At 33.8% G+C, this 27,568-nt stretch overlaps 1 protein-coding gene across 1 annotated transcript in view; it reads left to right on the forward strand.

The window, feature by feature from the left end:
* The window catches only part of LOC125048604 (frizzled-2), a 102,153-nt gene that overhangs the window by 55,758 nt on the left and 18,827 nt on the right, over positions 1–27,568 (forward strand). Inside the window, exon 3 of the mRNA XM_047647353.1 lies at positions 6,155–6,199. The gene's annotated coding sequence lies outside the window, so the exon portion shown is untranslated. The remainder of the gene's footprint in view (positions 1–6,154; positions 6,200–27,568) is intronic.

Genomic DNA, 27,568 nt, shown 5'->3' on the forward strand with positions numbered 1-27,568 from the left:
AGGGATGAAAGTCCCTGAAGCTAGGCCACTGGTCTTATTCTCATATAGCATATTTTAGAATTCTTCTACTTAATATTTACATATACAAATACAAATCAGTGGTATACTTTAAGTAAATGAATCAGTTCATGCTAGTTACACTCCCTTTTCGTGGCGGAGTGTCAGACTCAATAAATAGATAATTAATATTAATAATTCTCTTACAAACGGAATAACTCAATCAGTGTTGCCCTCATTGTTCAAGTGATTTCACACTGACAAGCAGTTTGACACAACTAAATTGTTATTACTATAACAACATTTATTTATGGGTACGAAAGCGTTTAATTGAACAATATTTGTAATTATGTTCGAAATTTTCGAAATTTCACTTTAGTATAAGATATAATTACAGCTTGAAGGTGAAGTACCTATAATAAGTATATATTAATATCTTCATTATAACGACTCAAGACACTTACCAACTATTCTCGGCAACGTTACTGCTTTGAGATTGAACGATTTCTTTCAGTAAACCAGTTTTATTTATTATAAATAAACAGAGTTGTGCAGGAAGTATGAAAAGTACAAAACATTCTAAATATAAATAATACAAAATACAGAAAAAATAATACAAAAACATAATGGTGGCTACCACTCTGATACTGGATTCTTATTTATTTATTTATTAAAGTTTACCACATCCTACATAATACTAAATCTATGGTATATGTTACACACTCTTTTTCTCAAATGTATGACAATGTAGTAAAAATACCAGAAATTTTATGTCAAACAAAAAAAATTACCAGCAAAACAGCAGATTAGGTACGAGATAGGCACTTAACAACGCCTTCTTCAAAACAATCAGCCCACTACCGAATATATCCAGATTCTTCGCACAACAAGTCAGGAAGGAAGGGGAATTTGTAGAAACGATTTTTATAAATTATGATATCGGACCCATACATTTAATCATGACAATTCAGTAGTGTTATTTTATGATAACAACCAGTAGCAACTCCATTAGTGGAAACCAGTCGAAGCGTGACGCGGTACACAACATAAGACGAAAATACGCCAAGCGCCGACTCGATTTACACCGAAATAAATATCGGATCGCTTAACATTTGTTCAGGGTTGATGCTTACAAGCTGAAGTTTTAAGTAAATAAATAATTTTTGGTACTTTCCAAAAATATTAAACAACACAGGTTTTCGGGCACTTATTTAGCTTATTACTTGTGAACAAATATTGCGTAAAATTCAATTTATTCTCAAACATGTGGACGTTGCAAATAGGCATTAATTTCATTACTTAACTGTTAACTTGGGAGACATTTGCTTTTAATCATATCAATAAAATCATTCGTCAGCCCTATCTGCTAACACTAATGTTAAACATTACAATACCTAGCCGGCTCCGGTTACATTCTATTTCCGTAAAGCAAATTGCTTCATTTTCACTGATTTACGCCGACCGCCTTACAAGCTGCTTAATTTAGTGGCTTTATTTGGAGTTCTATGTTTTGTTTATATTGCAATTCATTAACATCAGAACATATTTAACAATGTATTTAGTTTTTAACATAAAAGTTTATTTTATGGTAAAACTGAAGTTTTACAATGAAAAATAAATCAGTGGCGCTACAATCTGTTTCATGATCATTTGTCAATCAAATAGGCAAGTAGGTGATCAGCCTCCTGTGCCTGACACACGCCATCGACTTTGTAGGTCTAAGGCACAAGGTTTCCTTACGATGTTTTCCTTTACCGTTCAAGCGAAAGTTATGCACATAGAAAGAAATTCCAATTCCAGCCGGGGATCGAACCTAAGACCAGTATGAGAATGCACGCTGAAGCCACTAGGCCAACACTGCTCAAAAACAAACTTAAGTATTTTTAAAATGACTACGTGCTAAAATACAACGGTACAAGTCCATATAATCATAAAAAGTTAATTTATCACAGCTTTTTTAATTTCCACTTCATTCTTATTATAAAACATAAATTCCTCTGCGTTGAAACTGCGAGACGTTTACACAGGGTGCTCGAGAATGTTTAAGAAGCGCCGAGCAAGTAATTAAGGACATATTAATGAGCAATGTGAGGCATGGGCCTTTAATGACGCCCGCCCTCCGCCCGCCCTGACGCCCCAACGCGCCTAAACTTTTACTACGTTACGCGAAATACTTTATACTTTAAAATACATTTTTCAAGTTTCTTAAAAATTTTAAGAAATAAAAGGAGTCTGATCTCTACATATGTTAAAAGTTTAGAACTAGTATTTTACAAAAGTTTAATCAAATTTTCAACGCGTTGTCTTACATTGTTTTGTAATACTAAGGAAACTATAGAGCGTACAGAAGTGAAAGAATATACAGAGCTGTAGAACTTTATTGCAGTGTTCCACAAAGAGGTGTGCCGCAGAAAAATAAGGTTATTTTATAAAGTTATCATATTCTGTGGATCCACTTGCATATCTGGCAAATATATTTGCTCAATTAAATGAGCTCAAGGCAACACCTCATGACAATCGACATAGAGATGAGAGCAGCCTTGTTAACAATTACTCCAAATTTAGACCATCTATGCTCAATAAAACAGCCTTATGTTTCGCATTAAATAACTTTTCTGAAATTTAAAGTTGAGGTTTGTTGATTATGACTACTTAAAACTGATATTTTATTTGTGGTGTACCTCCAAAAAATTTACTTTTCCTAGATGTACCCTGTACGTTTGTGTAAAAAGGTTGCGGATCACTGCTTTATTGAACCACATATTATACCTATACACAACTGCATACACTGCGTATAACCCTTTGGAGATATTTAATCAACGCTGCGCGGTGTTGCGATGTCGCAACCATCAGCCCACTCACTTCGATCAAATTAAGTGATAAATTAACTAGATACTGTCGCCTCTGGTTTCACAGTAATTGGATACCCATCTAAAATAATATACATAATGAATTCCCGTAACCCCCCATGAAGCGCGGGGGGTTCGTCATTGATTATTTTTTATTTACTCAGTCGTCGGTTTCTGAGCTGGTTTTCCGGTGGATACCTTTGCCGTACAAGAAAAAAAACTTTTGGTACATAGAAAGACCGAACCAGTCGAACCCAGGAACTCAGTTTTCTATCGCGCAGCCCAGACAAAGTACAATGACCACCATTTAAGCCTTGACTTGTTTAAGCTATCGCGGAATCTTAAAAGGAGGATTAAGAATATTCATAGCGCTAAATAACCTGCATTATGAGCACACCCCACAAACACACACTCACCTACATACCCTCTCTTTAACAGCACACACACAACCGAATTAGAATGACTTATTTAAATGTATTTAATATTTTTATTGGTTTTTCCTTTTTGTAAATATTATGTATACTATCTTTGGCTACATCTTTTGTATATTTTTTTTGTTATATATAATTTATATAAGCTGTAGGACTACGAAATAAAAAAATTAAGTCAGGCCGATGGTCGCGTGAATAGCTAAAAACATTTAGCAACAACACAACAAAATTTACCACATGGCTTCCACATAGTAGTTGAAACTTAAAAATGTCTATTATATTTTCAATAAATATATATATATGTTTGTTGAAATAATAATAAATACAGAAAACTATTTTGTTATAATAAATTTCAATTTTATTACATTTATTTGAAGACATTTTTATTTTATACTCAGTTTATAGAGATTACTTTTGCAAACGTTTTCACTTGTAGAATCAACATAAATAACTGCGGATGCGAGTAATTTTAGTCTCAGTAGCAATTTTAATAAGGGACAATTTCACGTGGAAACCTGGGGGTGTAATTATGTTAAGGGTGTTGAAACCCGCCAAGTAATTCATAGGTTCAGTTATAATCTATTAAGCACCTACGATACGATTACGACAAACATTTAAATTGATTGATTTTTCTATTGCTGAAGTTGCATAATGCAAACTATGTTAAATTGAAATCAAAGTATGTTTGTTTGTTCTTTTCGACTGCTCAATAAATACTGACCTGTTCTGTGATGTCAAATGATCACGAACAGAGAAATAATCCAGAACTTCTGCATTTTATCCTATATGTGAAATGGCTTTTTTTATAGAATACAAAACGAAACGGCACACGAGCCTTCGGAACTCCCGTCGTAACCCGCAGTGAAGGTCCCCACCGGGACCAGAGTTCTACTAGTTCGCAAGAAGGTGTCTTGTGACACCTTCAGATATTTGAATTGATAGCAGCCTCCACAAAAATACACGTACGTTTTCCCCTCGTCCAGTCGTATGCAATAAAGGCAAAAGCCATGTCGTGTAGGTTGATCAATATCGAAGCCGGTGATTAATCACCTTATTAAGTGTTAACTGGACCTAATATAAAGGAAATTACAAGCTATTTCATAAATCTGTGGCCAGACTGCGTTGGGCTTAAATTGCTAATGCATTACTCATACAACGAGTGCATAATTAAAACTCAGATTAAAACTTCCGTCGACTTTCTCTGCTTCCGATAATCCTTGTTAAGTTTTCTATTTAGTAACTTGTTTTGTCTACTACTTGGTATACAGTAACATCCGTCCTACTGTAGGTCCTTTATTGGCACCCTTTTACGATTAAATTGCACTGATTTACAGCATATTTAGCTATATAATGCTATACACCTAAATGTACACGATGACAGTATCGCTCCTGAGCTCCCTAAAACTTCTTTCTTAGGCTTTTATTGTGGACATCCGTAAAGGGGTAAAGTTAGTCAATAAAGCTATTAACTGTGAGATATGATGAGAGCCTGGATCCGAGCCAAGTGCTATCAGACGATATCGAAAGGCGCCTCGTAACGACAACTCTTTGCATTTGTCACTTTGTATATTTTCTGTGTAAAATCTATTTGTATAATTGCACATTAGACATTAAGACTTTTTTGTGTTGTAATTTGACCGCTGAGATATTATTAACTAGACCCAATAAAAACAAGTTACAGAAACTAATAATAATTACAACTTGACTATGGACAAATGTCAATATAGATCTTACAAATACGTTAATAATATAGTGCTCACTATTCTAACAATAACAAAAATATAAGGTTATTGGACAGAGAACATTAACAAAGTCTATTAATACAATTATGAATATTATGTTATGTTATATTATTGTTTAGAATTTCGTTTCAAGTTAAGCAATAACGGAGGCACGTGCGCGCTACTTACCGCCAGTTAAATAGTTCTACAGAATTCCTAAATTAATGACCTAATGCTTAAAGTTGCTCGGCTTCCAATCGAATGGCTCGTAATGAATCGAATAATCGTTTGGCATCGAAATCGATTTGGGAACTTGTTAGCAATTTGCTCGGGATCAAATAGATCGATTGGATGATTTTAGCAATTTGAGTTTTGATGATCGCTCGCTACTCCCTCTGGGAATCTCTTTTGCACTTTAATGGCAGTATAATGGAGGTCAGGTTAGCCGCTTAACACCAATTAACTTAGACGAAATGAAGACGCAATCACCTCTTAGAAACACAAGTTAAAGTTCGTGCCAGTCGGAAAGTCGCTGGTATTTATTCGTGTTTTTTCAATAAAATCTACCTGCTTTTTAATAAGTGCGCCGGATACACCTACAGCTGTTTTAAATTGAAAAGCTGTTTACAATAAATGTCTTCGTTATTATCATACAAATCGATATATTCTCACTTAAAAATTATACACAAATGAATAATTCATGTTGATAACGCAATAATACTGCCGAGATGTATTTTATGAAATTATTTATCATATAAAATAAATAAAAGTCCGAGCGTGGGACAACAAACCGTTCATCTTGAAACCGGAGCTGGGGACCTACCTTTATTTTAACATTATCGCAAAAGTGAAATAGTGTGTCTTGAGAATACTAATAAAAACAAATGGTTTTTGTTGGTTGAATTGATATTTATCGTAAAAACGCCCCCCGCAGGCTCACAGGCAGATGTCGACGAAAAAAAGCATTTGAGCACTCCTTAAGGGTTTTGGGATTCGGTTGAAACTTCTTGAATTGAGACAAACGTATAATTTATCATATTGTTATCAACATTCTGACTAGACTTGGTTTGTACTGAAATCTGCGCTAATAATTGTACATTTACTCCACTATTACTATAAAAAACCACGATTTTTAACTCTAAAATCTCTTTTACAGATACCCGCAAAACAGCATCGCTACATTTACCGCTGTAACAGAAATGTAAGTTCATTCCAATTAAATAACCTTTTAGCAAGTTTAATTTGAAGTAAAACAAACGAGAGTTAAATAAAATAATGAAGTCTCAAAGTCATTAGTGCTCGGGTGGCAGGTTCGATTCACGGAAATTATCGACGTAAATTAATACACCGTAGTTACGTGGAATACTTCAATTTGCATACAGATTAATTTTCACAAAACTAATAGGATTCTGTATTACTACGGCAACTCGATTGTGCATTCCATTTAAATTATTATTAATAAAACTTTATTAATGAATCCATACAATAATGGTTTTGTTGTTTTTGTGTAGGTTCTAAAAATTAAAGTTAGTATTTGTATGGCCTGTTTAGGGGTAAAAGCCTCCTCCATATTTTTCCATTTCCCTTATTCTGGAGCAACATCCAAGCAGTTTTCCCCCGCTAGTTCTATCCATCTATTCATTTGTCGTCCTATACACATCTTACCAGTAGAAGACATTTTGTTGATTGACTGTCCATCTTTTTACCGCGCTCTAGAAATATGACTGCCCATTTCCATTTAGGCTTTAGAGCGTGTACAAGTGCATACATAACATAGTTTAAATGGCAAAAAGAAATCTTATTGCTTGCATGGTATAGAAATAATATATTTTTATATTACTGATTCTAATCCTCCTTTAATTATTAAAGTAATTTCAATATCTAAAATGCTGTTAGAGATCTATTGTTTTCACAGGAGATTCTAAGTAAATTAATTTCGTATAAATATTATTTTGGTGCACTGAATGTATTCGAGAAATTCGTAGTAGAGGCGTCGCGCTCTCGTCTTCATCGACATTAAATTCTTAATTACCGAGCCGATACTTACATCAAACACACCGAAAATTTATGTTATTACTTTATTAATGGGAACTCATATTATAAGCTATTTTTCAAGTTTTAGTGACATTTACGAAACATTAAAATGTTAAATATGCATTATGTATTATGTTTATTTGGTGTCCTAGAATACATAGAATTTTAATTAAAGTAGACTTTGGTATTATTCTACTGTGTACAAATATTCATCTTAAACAATCAACCCATTTATAAATGAAAGAGCTCGGCTTTATAGGAAAGCCTGAAACTGTTCCTTTTAAATTGAAATTTCAATTGCAAAAGACAAAATATTAAAATCAATACCGTGAAAGCAATTCATCTTGGTAAGATTCGTGAGCAATGTCTTGGGAAATCACGTGAGGGAAACCGAAGGGAACGAGGGATGAAGGGAGGGGAACCCCTCACCGATGCACCGGTTTTTGCTATTTCATTATTTTGGCGATGTCACCTTAATGATATTATATGGGTTGTCTTAAAACCAGACTCCGAATTTATCAATCTTTATATAAAATCGCGCGATCTGAAAACCATTATAATTAGTACATATTACAAATAGACACAGAAATATACTATACTCAAAGATGTAGTATCTTTATAGAAGCTTTATTATTTCAATAAGGGTTATACACAAAAAGTTATTAAAAAGTGCTCTTGTCAAATATAAACTTTGTCACCTTAAGAGTTTTCCACTCGCGTAATCAATGATTGAACTATTTGGCAATTTAGCATTACACATTGGCTAATCTCAATTTACTAATAAGAAATGATATAAGCAAAGTGATTGAGACGCATTTGGAGATGATAGTTGTTAAGTAAAGCTATTAAAACTTGTATCAGCGGAGGGCTAAGTCAATTTGAGTTGAGAGTACCCACTCGCAGACACTTGCCACTTGCCGACTTACCAGCTAATTGGCTAAGTTTACACGCCCACAAACTATTCTCGAGTCGTCGATTTACGCGAAGTCTTTAAATGTTTTTCACTTTATTGAGTATTAAGAAACAGCTGAAGAATCTTAGTATTTTGATTATGTGTTTAGCAACAACAAGTATGCAATTCCGCTTTGTAACAAGAAAGCATACAAAAATATCTTTCGGAACATTTAAACAGTTACCAACCTCACGCCAAACTGTTAGTAAAATAGCATGAGATAAATAAGTGCTAGTCTTAATATAAGCAAAAATTCCCAGCCCATAAATGGATTAACGCAGTCTCTCAAAAAAATTACGAATAGCATTAAGAACCGCACTCAAAACTAATAAAAAATTAACTAATTAGTATCAGGGATCCCTCGACACGAAAATCCACTTGTTACCGTGATTTTTAATTAAAACTGTCATATCCGGGTGAATTTCAACGAAACAGGTTCATATAGTGCATAATCAATTACATTAACCGGGCGAGCCGGGCAAGCCGGGCGGGCGGGAGCCGGGTGACAATTTATGCCGTAATTAAACCGGTTATAGCAACGATACGCGATCATGTTTCATTATTTTAAGATGCTAAAATAGCTAATTTTATCGTACGGAACAAAGTTCTTAGAAGTTTTTGAGTGAAACTCAGTCCAGTTAAGAAATATGTGATTTTATCACTTATAATACCACAAAAGCTTCAAAATTATCGGGTATTTCCCGATAGGTTCGTTGCTAACAATTAATATAGTCGTCATGACGACTATATTTGTTTGCAGGGAACCTTGAGGGAAATGCCCGATAATTTTGAAGCTCGTGTGGTATTCGGGGGATTATTTTTCCGACCCAAATGTCGGCCAATAGAATTGCACCATGAGACGAAATGTACAGTTAACAAATAAGAATTTCATAATGAATAAAACAACTGCTTAATACTTTTCTTGAAGCAACGACCAGAGAAAATTTTCACAAAAAATTATCAGTATAATACCATGTAGGTTGTACCACGTGACGTCGAATGGTGCAATTCTATTGGCCGATATTTGGGTCGGAAAAATAATCAACGAAATTCGGCTTAAAACTGACAAAAATTAAGAAAGTATACAAACATTTATCAACGACCAACAAAATCATCTTGAACTTGACTATTCTTGTCTATCTTTTTTCCTATCCAAATCAATATAGGTTAGGATAATGACATTTATAAAATTCACATCCTTCTTAATGGAGAAAATCAATTTAGAACTAATTCATTAAATTTCGAGACCAGAGAATGAATTAAAGTTTAAAAGCAAATCTCGTGCAAACCGCGTAGCGTGATCATAGACAATAGACCGGGACGGACACAAATTAGGGACTGGACATTGGACAATGGTCTGGACAGAAGGGATCCGATTTATTACTCTAATTCGGCTTCGTGTTACAGATGTTTAATCGTTTTACCGATTAGTCGATAGATTCATTTAATATTGTAAATGGCGCAGGGGCTTCGTATAGCATTGTGACAGAATAAAAAAGGTACGCGCTTGACAGGTGTACCCTCCAATAGGCCGCATCTCGCTTAACATCAGGTGGGCCAACCGTTTGTCCAGTACTGTTTATAAAAAACATATTTTAAGTCTTTTAAAAACTAGTAAGTATATTAAAATATTGAACAACAATGATGGTTTTGTTGACATAGATGTTAAGAGTTCCTTTGCTAATAGATGTCGCTAAATGTAATAATGAAATAACTTTACATTGAGTTTGTATTTTATGTTCATACGGCTTCTCTATAATCATCTTAATCTCTGTCTTCTCTGCTTAAGTTTGAAGATGAAAACGAAAAAGACTAATATTAGTACAGAATTTTGCAATAAATTATATCGTGGAAGTGAGCTGAGAGCTCGAGGTATTTGTTGAATCAGTTGGTATCAGATGCAGCATGGCGTCTCGGTAAACAAGGAGACAGACAAACACACTATGTACACTGTCATCCTGTATATACACTGGACATTATTTACACGTCGCTTTAGTAGATTAATCGTTTGCATTCATAGCTATTGCATATAACTTAATAACAAATTTACCCCTTGTTGTTACTATAAATGTTAAGGTGGATTAAGATCCAAGGCATGGGCCTACTAGCTTCCGGCCGCGTTATTTTCGTGTATTTTGGCAGGATGATTTTCGACCTCTTAAATCTATATTCTTATGCACTTCATTTTATAACATTATTAGCTGACTCGGCAAACGTTGTTTTGTCATGTATATTATTTCCAGGAAACATTTTTTAGTGTAATAATCGTAGACGGGTGTAAATTAGGGGTTGTATGTATTTTTGTATGCTGTATCATAAAAAAATAAAAACAAAAAATGTCTAAAAGATAAAATAAAATTTGTGGTGTGGAGAGATAGATAGTAACCGATTGTCAGACTTACTAAATATGCATAAAAAAATTCATAAGAATCGGTTGAGGAGTTTTATATATATTAGATACTACTAGCTCTCTTCTGTTATTTGACTAAATACGCAATCAGAGATACTGATATTATTTAATGATACTTCCAAAGTTAGAACATGAAAAAGTGTTTCTCGTTAGCGAACATTCACTTAATAATAAATTTCATTTGACATTTCATTTCTATTTATCATGAATACCTATTAAGTATAAGCCATAAATATTAAATACAAATAGTAATTTGCGTTTCTCGTGTATTTTACGGCGACAATAAATTTTGGTTTAGGTATTACAATACAATAAATATGGCTGGCGGCGTTGGCGCATAAAACGAAACCTGTCTGTATTTTCAACGTTTTTCTGTTTTAGGATTTTAAAATGACGATTCAGAATGTAGATTAATAAACCTTGAAATGGAATTAAAACAGTGTAAACTGCAATAGACCTAGCAATTATACATTAATTACTTTTATATAGATATATGTTTATAAAAAAAATCAGTGGCACTACTTTTTAGGTCTGGGCGCCAGATTTATGTATCTGTTTCATAATCATTTGTAATAAGCAAGTATGTGTTCAGCCTTCTGTGCCTAACACACGCCGTAGACTTTTTGGGTCTAAGGCAAGCCGGTTTCCTCACGATTTTTTCCTTCACCGTTCGAGCGAATGTTAAATGTGTACATAGAAAAGTCCATTGGTGCACAGCCGGGGTTCGAACCTACTACCTGAGGGATAAGAGTAGCACGCTGAAGCCACTAGGCCAACAGTGCTCTATTTAAATGTACCGAAGTAAAAATGATTCCATTTAATATACATGAACCATGAAATTGTCTTATTACACTTATTATAATAAACCAGCTTTCCATATATATATATAATCGGCTTAAAACTTTATAAATTAATTATATGTATAAATAAATGATTTTAATTAATAATAATTTATACATCAATGTACTTCTATTATTCAATAGTCAACCATTACATCTGTTTGTCAACATGACTTATCTGTCTCGCTCGAATAATAAACCTGCATTACGAGACAATATAATTCATGTCTCCTATTAAAACAGCGTATAAATCAAGTCAAGAGCTTATTAACATTACAGTATTTGTTACCTGCTATTTTATTGTTAAAATACATTTAAATCTAAAATTAACTTTACAGTTTTGAGTGCTGTTACGATGATGCCAACTTATCTTATAACTTAGTAAACTTATGTTTACTTTAACTGTCATACATTTTAAATGGAAGATTTTGTAGAATAATCAGTAGATTTAGTACTATGTATGATGTCGTAAACTTAATAAATAAAAACTTTGCTTGGCCTCCACAACATCCCCATATTGAAATTGTGACTTTTAAGACCACTGTTGGAACTCTTGAAATAGGTCCAAAAACGAACCATGTCCCAATTATGTCTCTCAACAATAAATTTATAGCAACTAAGACCGAATTGTTACTAAATCTAAAACTACATATGGATAGAATCTGAAATAAATAAGTTAATATAATTATACATATATATTATCTTGCTCTGTTGTCTTGATAAATTTAAAACACAAAATAAACACTTATTTATTTTAACAAACTCCTTAAAATTATGCTTTAATAAGAATCAACTTACTACATTAAATAACGCTATAACAAACGATTATTTTTAATGTATTTGATATTAAGAGTAAGTAACGTAATACTTTTGAGTTTACCCATATTTTTTACCGACTGAAAAATACCCGAAAGAAAGAATAAATTCATAATATATTTTTTTCGTATTTCCAAGCAAAACTATCGAAGTATCAAAATAATTTTCTATACCGATTGACAGTTTTAGGATATTAACTGATATGTTTCATGAAAAATTCAGAACTCGCGCTGCCGCGTTGTAAATACATAGTTGATTATAAGTCGATGGCTCATTAACTAATATGAATAAATTATTATGTTAGATTAATCATGGATTCAAACAAAAAATGTTAATTAATGTGTTTTGGAGTATATATTCTTGTTAAAAAGGAATTTATTTTTAATCAACCAGTAGTGACAGACTCTATGACCAACTCAGTTTACGAAAACTGTATTTTAACGATATGTTGTATCACATATCTACTGATTCGCTTTAAAGTCCAAGGTCACCTTTTGAGAATAGGAAAATATATAAAATAGGTACTTAATACGAGTATACATATATATTTCCACGCACTCTTTTATGCATGCACATTGCACATGCATAAAAGAGAGCGCGCCTTTTACGGACTAAAACATTCCAAATATTTTATTTCGTATTAAAAATCGTCAGACTTCGAAATTGTTTTCTTTAATATGCAGATGAGTGCCATCTTCGTTATTCTTGGCTGCTGTTCATCAATCTTACGTTAATGAGATGTGTGATAGTGATGCGTGGACATGAAAAAATAGTGGTCGGTGTTCGGCATTCCAATTAACGAATGGTAGCAGCACGAACGGCGGCTAATCGATCGAAACTGTCACGAACTCCGCGACACTCGGCCAAAGTTAACTTTAATCACTTTTTAAATTGTGCGATTTCACGTTTTATTCCCACCACAGCTTTAAGCGTCAACCTTTATTTAAATATTCCTTGTATTATTTTTAAAGGACAGTTTCGTATAACTGTACGAAATAATAGATACACAGATGTATCTAAGTGTTGGTTACTTCTACTTTACAATGGAATTATCTCAAAAAACTGATCAATTGTATTCATTTCTATTCTATTTTCTTCCAATCAACAAAAAACTTATTGTTTTTAGTTGTCATTGACAATATTTGCAGAAAATATTGTAAAATATTATATCTGAGAGAAACATAAATTTAAATAATATATAATAGTGCCAATCCTATTTTTTAAAGTTATAAGTGAACATGTTTAATGGTATTTCACTGCATGACAGCAGTCTCCGTAGCAGGACAAGACGTAGGTGGTCGTCAACACAGCAGCCTCTGTCTTTGTCCATTGGCCCACCGGGAACCAGAACAAACATTGTGCTTACTGGAAATAACGAATAGCACAATACACGACCTGCCTTTTTTCTAATATCCCGGGGTTTTATTTTAGCCTACACAAATACTTAATAAAATATGTAATCGTTACGAATTCAGTGGTTTTTGATATGCGTCACTATTAGGTTCTGTTGTTCCGATCATATTTTCAGAAGTACAAATCACACGGAACGCTAAAAGCACGAAATGAATCCCAAATAGCCTAAAAGGTTTAGCTGCGCGATTTCTTTCTGCTCATACCACTTAACTAGTTAAGGACATTACAATATCAAACGCATTTTTTTCAATTGCAAATCGGGATCGCATTACTATTCCCTGCGAGCTCAAAGCGTACGTCTTAATAAATTACAAATCAACATGCAATCGTTTCTGCGTCACATCACGTTTGTGTACGACGTATCGAATAATAATCGAGTTACCGTCATTTACAAAGTGAATAATTCAATCGAGAACAAATAACCAGGATCACGGGACCCCTCTGAATACTAGACAATGCTATTTGTTTCGGAAATCGCTACAAAGCAGAACAAATTAGGGTTCTCACTTAATTGGTGGGACGCAGTCATTGAGTCATTAATGTTTTACAAGACCAGTTAAGTATCGCAAAAGGGATCGATACACCGTATACAGTGCCTTTAATAAGTAGGTAGGTCTTAAGGACTTTTCTAAACGGCTCTTTGTTATTCTCACACTAAAATGCTAAATGATTGACATAAAATAAAAAACCCGGCATTAAAAATAACAGTCCCTCCCTAGCAACTACATATAAGCTACTTCACTATTTATTTCTTAATCTGTAACGAGCTGATATTAAACACATGGTGCTGTTTTTAAAAATTGACATCGCGACAGGAAAATAGAAAAAATGTTTCTGAGAATCAGTAGCGGCCAAGTGAGATATTTGTAGTGATAATATTAGTCGGCTGTTTCCGTGAAACTCTTCTGAGAGAGGTCGCTGCTGACATATTAATTACTAATTGAGGGAGATATCTTTCACGTGGCAACACTAAAGGATATTGTCTTTTGTGTCAACAATACGGACAGATAATTGTTACTCATTTGATTGTCATTACATTAATATATTTGTTGTATGTTTTCTCAACTATCAAAGTTATATTACAAAAGTTAAGTGGTGAATATATTATCAATAATATAATATTATTAATAAATGTTTACCATAACCACGAATTGTTTTACATTGACAAAAATGCTAACCATAATTAAATAGTTTAGTATAAAGTTGATACTAAATTTAACGTTAAGTAAATGTTAGGTAATAATTTATAGTGTAGTAGTTTTAGGTTTATTAGATTAACAATTAAGTAATAATACATACACAGACATACACTCACGTACACACACTAACACACAGAGACACACTTACACACACACATACCCCCTGTGGTTTCCTTATATGTGTATCCTTATAAATAGTTTTTTTGTTAACTTTGTAGCCTATGTAATAATGATTGTTTATTCTCACTAAATGTTTCTCTACTTTTTAAAATCTTCTGTCGATCCGAAGTGGTGGAGGCCTGATGACCTGTAACACAGGTACTCTTACCTTTAGCAGACATCAGTCTCACACAAACTAGCATTTTCCCTAAGTAGAAGTAAGACAATTATTTTATTTATAATAGTATATAACTGTCACGTCTTGTTTATGTACTAAGTTTTTGTGAGACAAATGAATAAATATTATTATTATTATATTATTTTTATTGACTTAATTATCCCAAATGAAAAAGAGAAGTCCATTATTGAGATAAATATAATAAATATGCTATAATACGATCTTAAATTGCCCGTAACCTGCCTTTAAACCGAAAAACTTAAAAAAAATCTATACCTCGTCTACCTAGAAATTGAATTGTTAAAGTGGACATCGCTTTCACGGCTCAAGGAAGCGATTCATCACAATTGGCAGGTAAATTGTTTACTTAAGGGACAATTTGAGTTAAAAGCCCATGCCAAATTGTATAAAAGAGGCACCCAGCTTAGCGTCGGTCGTGCCTTATCGCCATCCCATGAAATTGACTTTGTCACTGCCCATAAATCTTCCCACCGAAATGTAAAAATATGGCATCCCACTGACGCGTTCGGATACATTCAACGGATGTTTACACAACAGGCCAGGCTCACAATAAATGAAAACTTTTTTGCAATTTCTTTGGGAAGCTTCATGTGGCGATCGCATTGTTATCGCTATTTAGTTGTCAAAACTTTACTTCGAACTGAATAAAGGCATTTATTTTGCATGGCATGATTTAAAGTCAGATATGGCACGGACGAACCATTATCGTGGAAATATGACGTTTTTAGCAGAGTCGAATTAATTTCTAGCGCACTCAGCGCTTCCTTTATAGCGCTGGAGGGCTGCCAATAAAATAAGTTTAAGGCGAACTTTCTGCGATAGCTCGTGGGCCATAACTCTTGCCCCTGGATGGCAATAAATGTCATCGAGGACGCACTACGTAGCACTATCAATCCGGTTTTGCATGTTATCGAGTGTCTCCATCTGGCGGCCATTTTTGCGTTGGCGTCGCGCGCCAGAAACTGTGTTACCACATGAAAAAACAAAAAACATGAGGGATGTCTACATAAAAAAGCGGTGGCGTATGGCGCGCGTTGGACGATGTGGTTTAGTTTGTTTAAAGTTATTTATGTGGTGGGCTCGTGCGAGGAAGTAATTACCCGTGTTATTAGTATTATTTGCGGCTTATTTTAGACACCCGACGTCGGTGGGGCTGGTGGTGTACAGTTTCAATAAAACATGTCTCGAATAACACAGATGACGCCTCGTTTACTATTTCCTTCTTTAGCCGAAAATAAAGAGAAAATGTGTTAAGAACTCCTATCGAATAACAAAGTTGGGGGTTGGCGACATTCACGTCTCTTAAATGTTAATATTTTAAAAGCTAAAAAACTGTTGTAATATTTTAAAAACGAAGTACATATTTGCCTAATTAAAGGATTACTCTGGCAGAAATAAAGTAAATACATTTTGTTATTATACACGTTGTATCTAAAGCTACAAATTACGTCGACGGAGTACGTAGAGTTTCGTGTTGTAATCTCTATTTCTACACCAAGTTGGAATTGTTAAAGTTTTATTGTTGTTTACCGATTGGGTCTCGATCTAAAGCCGATCTAGCTTTTTATTAAAAGCTATTTGTTTCAATCGGAAACTAGACACTAAACAAGGCTTTACTCGCTGAGTTATAGCTCAAAAAATATCTACCATAGAAAACTTAGTTTCTATATATTTCTAAATGGGTTCAATAATCTCATGAAATTTTATAATACATCTCTATTTTCTCATCAATTAAAAGCAATAATGACATTTTTTTGACATTACCAGTAAATACCCCAAAATCATTGTATAATTAAAAATATTATTGTTTGTCCAATGAAACAATCAAAACTATTTCTATGTAAATTTCCATACACCTTCGTTATATACATGTGTTCGTGACTTAGTAATTTTGTTAACGAATCCATGGGACATTTACATAAACAAACACATCTTCAAATCTGGGCGTCACCTCTCGAGAAATTAATTGTCATCGTTTTTTCTTACCACTACCATTTGATATCACGAATTCAACTCTTAAAGTGGCTTTAAATTTTTCAAAAACATATGTACATTTAGTGTACATCGCAATTTGAAGTGACATTATATAAGACATTGGTATTTTTCAATTAATACTTAGTGGTCATGTTTTATTGATTTACAAACTGCTATAAGTATATAGTGGCGCCACATCTCTCTTGTCATGTATTAGTTTCGTTTTCATTTGTTAAAAATTAATTGCAAGTAGGTGATCAGCCTTCTGTGCCGTCGACTTTTTGGGTCTAAGGCGTGACCGGTTTCCTTAAGGTGATATCCTTTATCGTACGAGCGTGTGTAAAATGCGCACAAACTGAGAGTGTATCGGTGCACAGTCGAAGTTCGGACCAACGAACTCAGAGACTAGAGTCGCACGTTAAAACCACTAGGCTATCGCTGCTCTTAAACTCACAAATATGGATAAAAAGCCAGTGACACAAACTCACCTCGAGATCATGTAGTAAGGGAAAACATTAGTCATGAAAATATATTGTTTTATTGGTGCCCGCATCCTCTTGGGACAAAAAATAACTCTGTTTGTGTTCTGCGGGGATCGTGTCGCGGCTGACAACCCTTTTAGATTGACATATTTACATATAGACATACATTTATTTAATATAGAGTTATTTTGACAATGCCATTCTTAATACCTATAAATAGCGAAGCTGTCATCAAACTTTAGACGAATTTTTGTTCAATGAAATATTTTTTTTATAATTGAGGGTAAAATACTTTGTATTCAATATGCAGCATACAGTATACTCATATCTACGTGTTATGAGTTTTAAATAATACGTTTACACAAAGGAAGATGCAATTAAAGATTTATTTTATAGCGAAATAAATAATAAACAAAATCCCATTACATGTTAAAATAGGCATTAATCTATTAAACGTTCCATAAACATTCGTTCAGTCGTATTTGTTCTTTGAAACTTAATGGATCGGAAGAGTTGCACCGTAGAGACGTGTGAAATTGTGTGAAAACTCCTCGATTCCGGCTTTTCATTTTAATCACGTCTAATTAGGTGCCAATTGGCTATTCGTATGAGGTAGAAGAGAGAATTTTTTCATTTTGCAAGTCTTATTACAAAAGCAAGTAAGTTGGCTTGATTATAAATTAAATGCACCTGTTTCTCATCTACATATAATACCTACCTAGGTCAATATTGTTCTTAAAGGAAGTCTTATACTTTAGTATATTCCAAGTTTTATAAGCCACTGTTTAAATACGTCTGACAAATTTTGAAGGAGAGTAGGCGTTCGTCTCGACACAACAATTGTTTCACTGAGACCTCCGGGTTATCCAGCATATGCATCAAACTAGCCTTTTCTGATAGTGCCCCATTACAATTACATATTCTGTGCTCACAGCCGTAATTTTCCTTAAATGGCTGAGCCAGTCGCGAACCGCAAGTGAGTTCGCGTCGCTGAACGCACACGGATGTTTAGCGCATGAGCACACGCCACAATAAATACCTTACTATTTTGATGTCTCATCAGTGAATTTGCATTTTTAAACTCGCAAAGTTAATCATATGAAAAATTCTTTGCTTCTCTGAAACTACGCTATATAATTTATACATATAATAATAATTTCTGTAACTGAACTTATAATCATAATAACTAAAAGTAAAGCATCAGCGTTGGCCTAGTGACTTTAGCGTGCGACTCTCATCCCTGAGGTCGTAGGTTCGATCATCGACTTTCTTTCTATTCGCTTGAACGGTGAAGGAAAGCAACGTGAGGAAACCAGCTTACTTTAGACCCAATAAGACGGCGTGTGTCAAGCACAGGAGGCTGATCACCTACTTTTCTATAGATTGACAAATGATCATGAAACAGATACAGAAATCTAAGGCCCAGACCTAAAAAGGTTGTAGCAACACTGATTTTTTAAAATAAATAAAGCGTTTATCTCAAATACTAGTACTTATTTTAGTTTAAACCATTATAATAACAAATTGTGTCAATGTCTATAATGTAATAAACAAACAGATAATCGGATTATAAATAACAATAAATAAAAATCCAATTATAATTTGCATAAAACAGTTAGAAATAATTGCTTGCCACTATATAAATAATATACACAATTTAAAATATGATAATACGATCATTTAATAATATTTATGGTTTATGGTGTAAGAATTATTTATGTATGATAATTTAAAAGTAGTAAACTGTAGAACAGGTTTTATCAATGGGACATAGAAAGTGCCTTCTCAAAGATAATTTATCATCTATATTTGTTTCTAATAGTCTTCAAAGCAGCGTTATGTCGTAAATTTTAAGATTTTTTTTTGATAAGATTTGCTACTTTACTTTATTATAATATTCTTGTCTGCAGTAGATGATGTCGGTTCATGGAAAGTTCACCACTATTTGTTTAATAAGAAAACAATAAAAGTTAAATTATTAGATATAGTCCGTTAAAGGTTGAACAGAATATTAATAACATATATCTACGCTAGGCTTCACTAAACATAAAAAAGAGTCCACAGCTTCCCATTAAAACAGACAAATCTTAGTAATGAATCGAGCCAAACACTGAAGTGCGCTACTTTTTTATTTCTGGCAAACCATTTTTAATTTTCACATATTATATAGACCCTAGTTGGACATTGGCTATATTTTGTCTTAATCGCTAAATCATAACGACGATCGCAAACCAACATTTTGCTAATGCTGAATAATTCATTACTAATATGAACCCCCAGTTTGGTAATCCATTTTCATTGTAATACAATATGCGCCCACGCGCCCAGTGATTGGTTCTTTCGACCACACAAACGCTTAAATAATACTATTAAACAAATCGTACTTTGTAGAAAGTGTTTTTAGGCTTAGCTAATTTGTATACGCAACGCTACATCACAATGACTATCGGATTATGACTTGTACGACTAACGAGCTAAGTCTGTATATTCTACTCACTCAGATTGTCTTAGTTTTATAAAACGCGCTAAATTATACCAACATAAATATACTCTAGCGACAGAACAAGATCCTAAGAGCAATTGCAAAAGTCCCATGGTATATTACCAAGAACAAAATTCACGAACACCGTAAAATGAGAACTATCAAAGAGGAAATCCGGAGACTGGCACCTAAATACAAAGAGCGAACCCGAAATAACCACACCATATTCTAGAGTCTTCTCTCTCTTCTCTTTCTTTCTTCTAGACAGCCAGTAGCTCTAGGCAGAAGATGATTAGATGCCTCCAATGGGAAGCCACTCCACATGATAGCACTACAGAACAGATTCGCTCATATCCTTAGGGCTGATTGCAAATACCCGCAGAAAATAAAATAAAATAAAGCGTGGCGATTACCTAAATCGTCCCGTTACGACCCGAAAGTTTAGCTAGACGCACGCAATAATTTTGAAGAGACGCAATTAAAACTATTAACTAGTATTACTTAAGTACTAGTTAGTTGATTTAGCAGGCTCTTAGTCAAAGAATTATTTCGGTCCCTGAAACTAACCTCTTGACATGATATCACGTAGATTTTACTAGGGACGCTGCATCTTATTGGTGGATCAGATCCTTAGTAATATCGTAAATGGAAAAGCAATTAGATCATTTTTTACCTTAAAAGAAACTTTTTACCTTACTTCTATGTAAACGAAGTCGTGGACATCGGATAGTCAGGGTATAATTTCTTCCTTAAAGGTAATAGACTCATTAAAAGCCATTAATGTGACGCACCGGTGACGCACGTCCTCCTAGATGGTCTAATATAACCACAATGTCATTGGAAATTCATTATTATTCCCCACAGAGCACTATTTATAAATGACTACAATCCTGCTGGCAGTGCTGGACTTTTTGCCCTGAGTATAATAACTAATTAAATAACTAAATACTAAGAGCAGTCTTGGCCTAGTGCCTTCAGTGTGCAACTCTCATCCCTGAGGTCGTAGGTTCGATTCCCTTGCTGTGCACCAATGGACTTTCTTTATATGTGCGCATTTAACATTCGCTCGAACGGTCCTTCACCGTTCACGGTCAAACATCGTGAGGAATCCGGCTTGCCTTAGACCCAAAAAGTCAACGTCGTGCGTCAGGCACAGGAGGCTGATCACCTACTTGCCTATTAGATTAACAAATGATCATGAAACAGATACAGAAATCTGAGGCCTCAGATTGAGGATCATAAAAAGTTTGTAGCGCATTGTTTTTTTTTATAATAACTAATTAGTTTTGATAGACAATTAAAAGATGTTTACGGCTATTTCTTTATAACATAATATGTCGTACAAAAATACAATGTACAATGTGTTAATAACGTGTAGTATAAAAATAGCTTGGCTAAAATTTTTAAATGCGCAGAAGACTTTTTGAGGTTTCTTCCTGCTAAAAGTACATCCGCGGACCACGGCTACCCAAAATCTTTGCAAGTTACGTGACAATTATATCATAACTTTTATTCTGTCCCTTGTGATCTGTATTTATTCGTAAATACTTTTTTATTTCATGTAATTGCACTTTTTTAAACAATGATACAAATGATAAGAACGCCTCATTAGTCTTGTTAAATCAAAAGTATTATAAAACCACTTGCAACAGTAGATATGATAGTAGGTAATATAGCCATTAGTTCTTTATTATCGAGTAACATATATGCCTGGTCAATCCGTCCCTGTGCTAAACAATTCGCTAATACAACGGATGTCATAATACTAAATATATTATGCAAATCTCCGACACGGAATGTGACTGACATGCCTCACGCTATTCAGCTACATTAGCCTATACATTGATCATTTATATTCAAACTAAATCATGCATCATTTCACCAAATGATTATTTTATTAAAATTTGTTTCTCTTTTGGTGTATTTACATAAACAAACAATCTTAGACTGCAAGTACATCCAATTTCAAGTGAAAACAAGACACTTAATTGTATCCTTAACAAACAATAGATATCAAATATAACCAGTGGTTTATTTTACCTCAGGAATAATGTGACATGTCGCCTGACGTATGAAAAACGAATAATCGAATGGAACATGAGTCGTAAACATTCGATATAGCGATGTATCGATTACTATCGCAGACGCCTCGCTCTGTCTCCTGTCTCCTCTCCTGCTGTGATGCCCTCCGATCTGTTTACATGCGATGCTTGCACGATTTTAATAGATTATATGGGTATATATATTATAAGGGCTTTTCTTAAACACACGGCAACCCTTTTAAATCTAATATATAATATGTGCATTTCGCAAGTTCTACGTAAAATACCTTTGTCTACATTATATTAAATATATTTATTATGTCAAGCAGAAAGATTAGTTAGCCTTCTTAGATAACTTAAAACTTTAATATAGTCTATATTAATTTGATATGAGGATATCATTTGTTTGCATATATTTCCCTATATTAATCGGCGTAAAAATACAATATAAAAGGGTAAAAACGTAAGTAGCTATACAAAGCCATCTTTGTCTTCTAAGGTCCTTAAAAACGTTGATTTTTATCTATGGTAAGTACAGCTTTTATTTAACAAATAAAGTAATTAGTACAAAACGTATAGACTGCCCTAGATGGCCTAAAGTTGGTCATACATATTCATAACAGCGTCGTGTGTAAGCGACATTCCATCACGAAACCTGCATCCTCCATATCAGGTTACTTCTTATAAATATCTACTTATATTAATCGTAAATTCGTTCGCTACATTATGTTACATACTAGCTGATGCCCTGTTGTCATTTCCTTCAAGAATTTATGTAATGTTGATAAAATCTTGTATTCTAAGTTTAAGTTTAAAGAACTTTATTTCTCATTACAAAAAAAACATATTTTATTTTACATGAGAAATATACAATTTAATATATAGATTTAAATATACGAACGAGATACGCGTCGCCATCAGCCGTCCCAATTTTTGTCTACTAAGCTCATTCTGATATGTATCTTTAAGGCCCTTTTGAATTGATTAAACGCGCTAATATTACGAATTTTATTCTACATGAGGAATACCCATTTTAACTTGTAAAAACGATCACATGTTTATTTGAACCTAAAATATATTTTTTAATCATACGTAGAAATGCTTCAAAAGACATTTTGCATCCTGGCAGACCGTCTTTATCAATTCCACTTCATCAAATTGTACTTTTCTCCAAATCGGCTAAACGGTGACCATAGTGGTTCCCAAAGTTGACTGGGCTACGACTCATCTGATTTAAGTTTACAAACTCGGGACCCACCTCTAGGAAATTTAAGCGTTAGCAATATTAATAAAGGACTTTTGAAATAACAAACTGTTTTAATACAATCTTTTATTACTTAATTATATAAATTTAATGGGAAGGATGAAATTGTTTCCTATGTTTCGCCATTACAGTTTTGACACAAGTTAGCTTTCGCTATTATGTTGTGAAATTTAGGCCCTGATATCCTTAGTAAGCGACGATGTTTCACGTTTAGCACTGGACTTATTGGACTGATTCCTATAGTTTGTGGTTGCTCAACGGATGACGAAACAAACTAACCCACGTGCAATGTACTGCAAGTTACATTAATTTAATATCAAAGGTGACTGTTATACAATACAAACTAAAATTAATCAATGTTAAAAAAAATTGTATATATTTTAGCTTATTCTCGAATCTCTGTTTAATTCAGTAATTTAATAAGTAGTAGTAATAAATTTTATAAGCAACTATGGTAACGATAGTTTAGTAAATCCAATGTAAAATGTTATCTGGAAGAAGGTGGCCATAGATCATGACAATTGGAAGGGGAATGTGGGGAAGCCAGGAATCCATAAAGGGTTGCACCGGCATTGGATGTATTTATCTAACATAAAATGGTCAGTTAAACTCTTAACATACTGTATACCAATGGCGCTACAACCTTTTGGGTCTGGGCCTCAGATTTGTGATCATTTCTAATAGGTAAGTATAAACCTTCTGTGCCTGACACACACCGTCGACTGTTTTATTCAAAGGCATTTCCTCACGATGTTTTCCTTCACCGTACGAGTGAGTGTTAAATGCGCACATAGACAGAAAGTCCATTGGTGAACAGCCAGCGATCGAATCTACGATCCCAGGGATGAGAGTCGCACGCTGAAGGCACTAGAGCAACATTACTCTGAACATACTAAACCTAATCTAAACTAGATCTATGTCAACAAACATATCAATAATCTTTAATATTTTAGGCTGATATTCAATAACGATTTCAATTCGCATTCATTGATATGATAAGCTTATACTAAACTAGTTCATATGGAATTACTTTCGATATTTCAAAATGCATTACAAAATAAATATGGAAACAAATTTATGCAATATGTAAACATTATGTACTTGTAAATTGACAAAATAATTCCTTTATATAACGCATTAAAGGGTTATTAAGAATTTTATTAAATCCAAATGTAAGAAAATAAGTATATAAAAAAAACATTTGTGTATACTTATGTACACACGTTAGAAGTTATACTTCTTTGGCGTAACAAGTTAAAAATCTTTATCTATCGCCTTATTCTACGTTCGTAGAAAAAACGACACTAACAATAGAAAAAAGGTATTTAATTCATTGAAAGTTTATAACTCATTATCTAATTAAATAAAGTTTATATAAATATCACAAAAAAAAATATTTCTATATAATTAAACTAACTTCAGGGTGTGGGCTTTTTGTGAAGGTGTGCGGGTGTCGGTTTTTTGTGAAGATGTGCGGGTGTCGGTTTTTTGTGACGGTGTGCGCGCGCATCGTACAAATTTACTCTCATCATTTTTCCCTAACGCGCCAAAAGAAGTATAACTTCAATACAATACTTTAAAAGTCATATTTATCTCGATTTACCAATCAATATTTTCTCAATGTTCATCGTATATTAATGACAGTGTTACAATATTGTGACAAGTCGAAGATCATTGGTCAAGCTTCAGACGAGGATGTGTACGATAATATCAGGTGAATAAGATGAAGCAGTCGCATTGAGACTCACGAGTATTATGTTACAACACTTTTGACTGTGTATTTATAGCTGGAAGAATCTGTTATTTCATTTTAAGTGTCAATATACTTTTACGTTTATTTTACAGAGTCCAAAAGCTACAGATACATATTGCATTACATACATTTGAAAGCTATAGTAATGGTTCAGTGATAGATTGCTTATTTTTAAATATTTGTAGTAAATAAATAGTTAAAATACAGCAGTGTTGGCCGAGTGGCTTCAGCGTGTGACTCACATCCCTCAGGTCGTAGGTTCGATCCCCGGAGATGCACCAATGGACTTTCTTTCTATGTGCGCATTTAACAATTACTCGAACAGCGAAGGAAAACTTGATGAGGACACCGTCTTGCCTTAGACCCAAAAATGCCGACGGCATAGAAGGCTGGTCACCTACTTGCCTATTAAGCAAATGATCATGATGATAACAGTTACAGAAATCTGAGGTCCAGACCTAAAAAAGTTGTAGTTAAAATACAAGAAAAAATCGAGGAATTTAATATATGTATTTCCCCGTATTCTGTTACTTCCGGAAACGGTTTTATCTGTGTTGTCACATAGTTAATTTATATCTCAGCGTCACGAATAAATCTCCTATGCTACTTTAGTGCGCTCCTGTTTCAATTGCAAAAAAGCATTTTCTAAACGCACCTGAGTAAGCTTTTGCTTGAGACAGTATTGTCTGCAAACCACAAAGCATTGTAGGCCCAATATCTATCATCTAATGCCACTTAACGTCACACTGACAGACATTGGAGCTTCAACCCTTGAGCCGGCTTAAAAGTTAAGCCGATCAGAGCTGATAAAAATATCCTGCGGCTTACTGTCTTCTATATGTCCACATTCTTGTTTATTAGAAAAGGAAATGCGAAATAGATTAACTTCAATTCTCAGAAGTTATCATTAAATAGTGGATTACAATGTTGCCATGATACAAGAACATACGTTTTAGGTAGACATAGAAAAAGAGATAGAAAAACAATTGAATTCATTTCGTGTGATTTTAAGTTCTACTACTCGTATTCATGATAACTGCCACCGTGATTTAATAATTAATGCACGTGACCGAGAGGTGGACAAAGGTTTGATCACCTAATTCACTGGTGTTGCCTCGTGCCCTATTACGATTCAATATATCAGATATCTTTTAGAAGCTTTGTTCATCTTCATCATATACGTGTAGGTAAGTGTCGGTACAACTTTATTTTGTTAGCGGGCCCGAGATGTGTGTGACTCTAAAAGCTTTTCTTTGTTGAATTTGAAAAAGTTGTGTCATTTAATAAGTAGTTTAAATATTTTTTTATTGATTAATAATACATTGCTATTTCACTGTTATGGCCATCGAATATATTTTAGCTATTACTTATATAAATACTTGATTCACAGAAGTGAGGTGATTAATTGTAGGTACCTTTTTTCAAGATTTCAATTAATTTGAACAACATATTTATTATTTTAAGAACATTAGCTCAGATAATAAAGATTAGCTGAAGCTGTGCCGTTCGTCTGTGATTTATGGTCTCACCCACGTCCCGGCGACATTCATAAATCTTTTGGTTTTTTTTCACCACATTGCTTTTGTCTATGGAATTTAAGTGGCATTAAGGAAGAATGCTGTGTCGTGTTATTTTTTCAATAGATTAATTATGGAATTCTGATCAATTACTTATATCACAATATAATGTTCAATCTAAAACAGCCTTATATGTGATACAAAACAAGTTATTATTTAATAATGATAGATGTTACCTCAGTCACCAGTAAATCTTGATGGATTTTAAACTGTGATGTGTCGTTAATTTGTCTTCATTGAGAGAATAAAAGCGATATCACTGTCTTATTGTAAAGTGGTGTGGGAAAGAAGTAATTTTAATCAAAATACAAGTTTCGCAATGGCTTTAGGAACTCACATGCATTGTGTGAATGTATGTACTACCTACTAAATAAAAAGTGGAAAGTCTGCAAAGTGTGGAAAGCAACTATTTAATTTAACACATAGCATTCCAGGATTTTTTGTCGTTACAGCACAGTTCGTATTTATTAGTTTATGACATAATACATTTTGTACTTAAGTGTAGGATTAAATAAATAATTATGTAATCCGATGTTGGTTAGTATTGTTAAGAAATGAAGTTGATTATCATATTGTAGGATCCTTGCTAGTCTTACCTTTGATTTAATTAAACTATTGTGACTAGTTTTTAGGAATTCGCGCATTCGCTTCCCTTATACAACCAATTTTTTTTACATTGAACCCTATGTGGCAGACGGAGTGTCATAACTCCCCTTTCCTAAAAAGGGACTTTATTTGCTTAAACCTCTGACCACAAAGGTCTGTCGGGCTTGCCGCTTCCCGTCAGGCCCGAGCGACAACTACTCCGGAAAATCCTCATGATATCTATGGGCTGGTCGGAACCCGCTGGCCTGCAGGACTCGCGTTACCTCTTGTGCTATTCACTTTACAGACATTAATAACATGCAGAACCTTGATACTAAACGTTTTTAATCATTTTTATTATAAAAAGTTTCGTAATTGTCTAAATAACTG

This window comes from Pieris napi, chromosome 4 (genome assembly GCF_905475465.1).
Source record: "Pieris napi chromosome 4, ilPieNapi1.2, whole genome shotgun sequence".
Lineage (NCBI taxonomy): Eukaryota > Metazoa > Arthropoda > Insecta > Lepidoptera > Pieridae > Pieris > Pieris napi.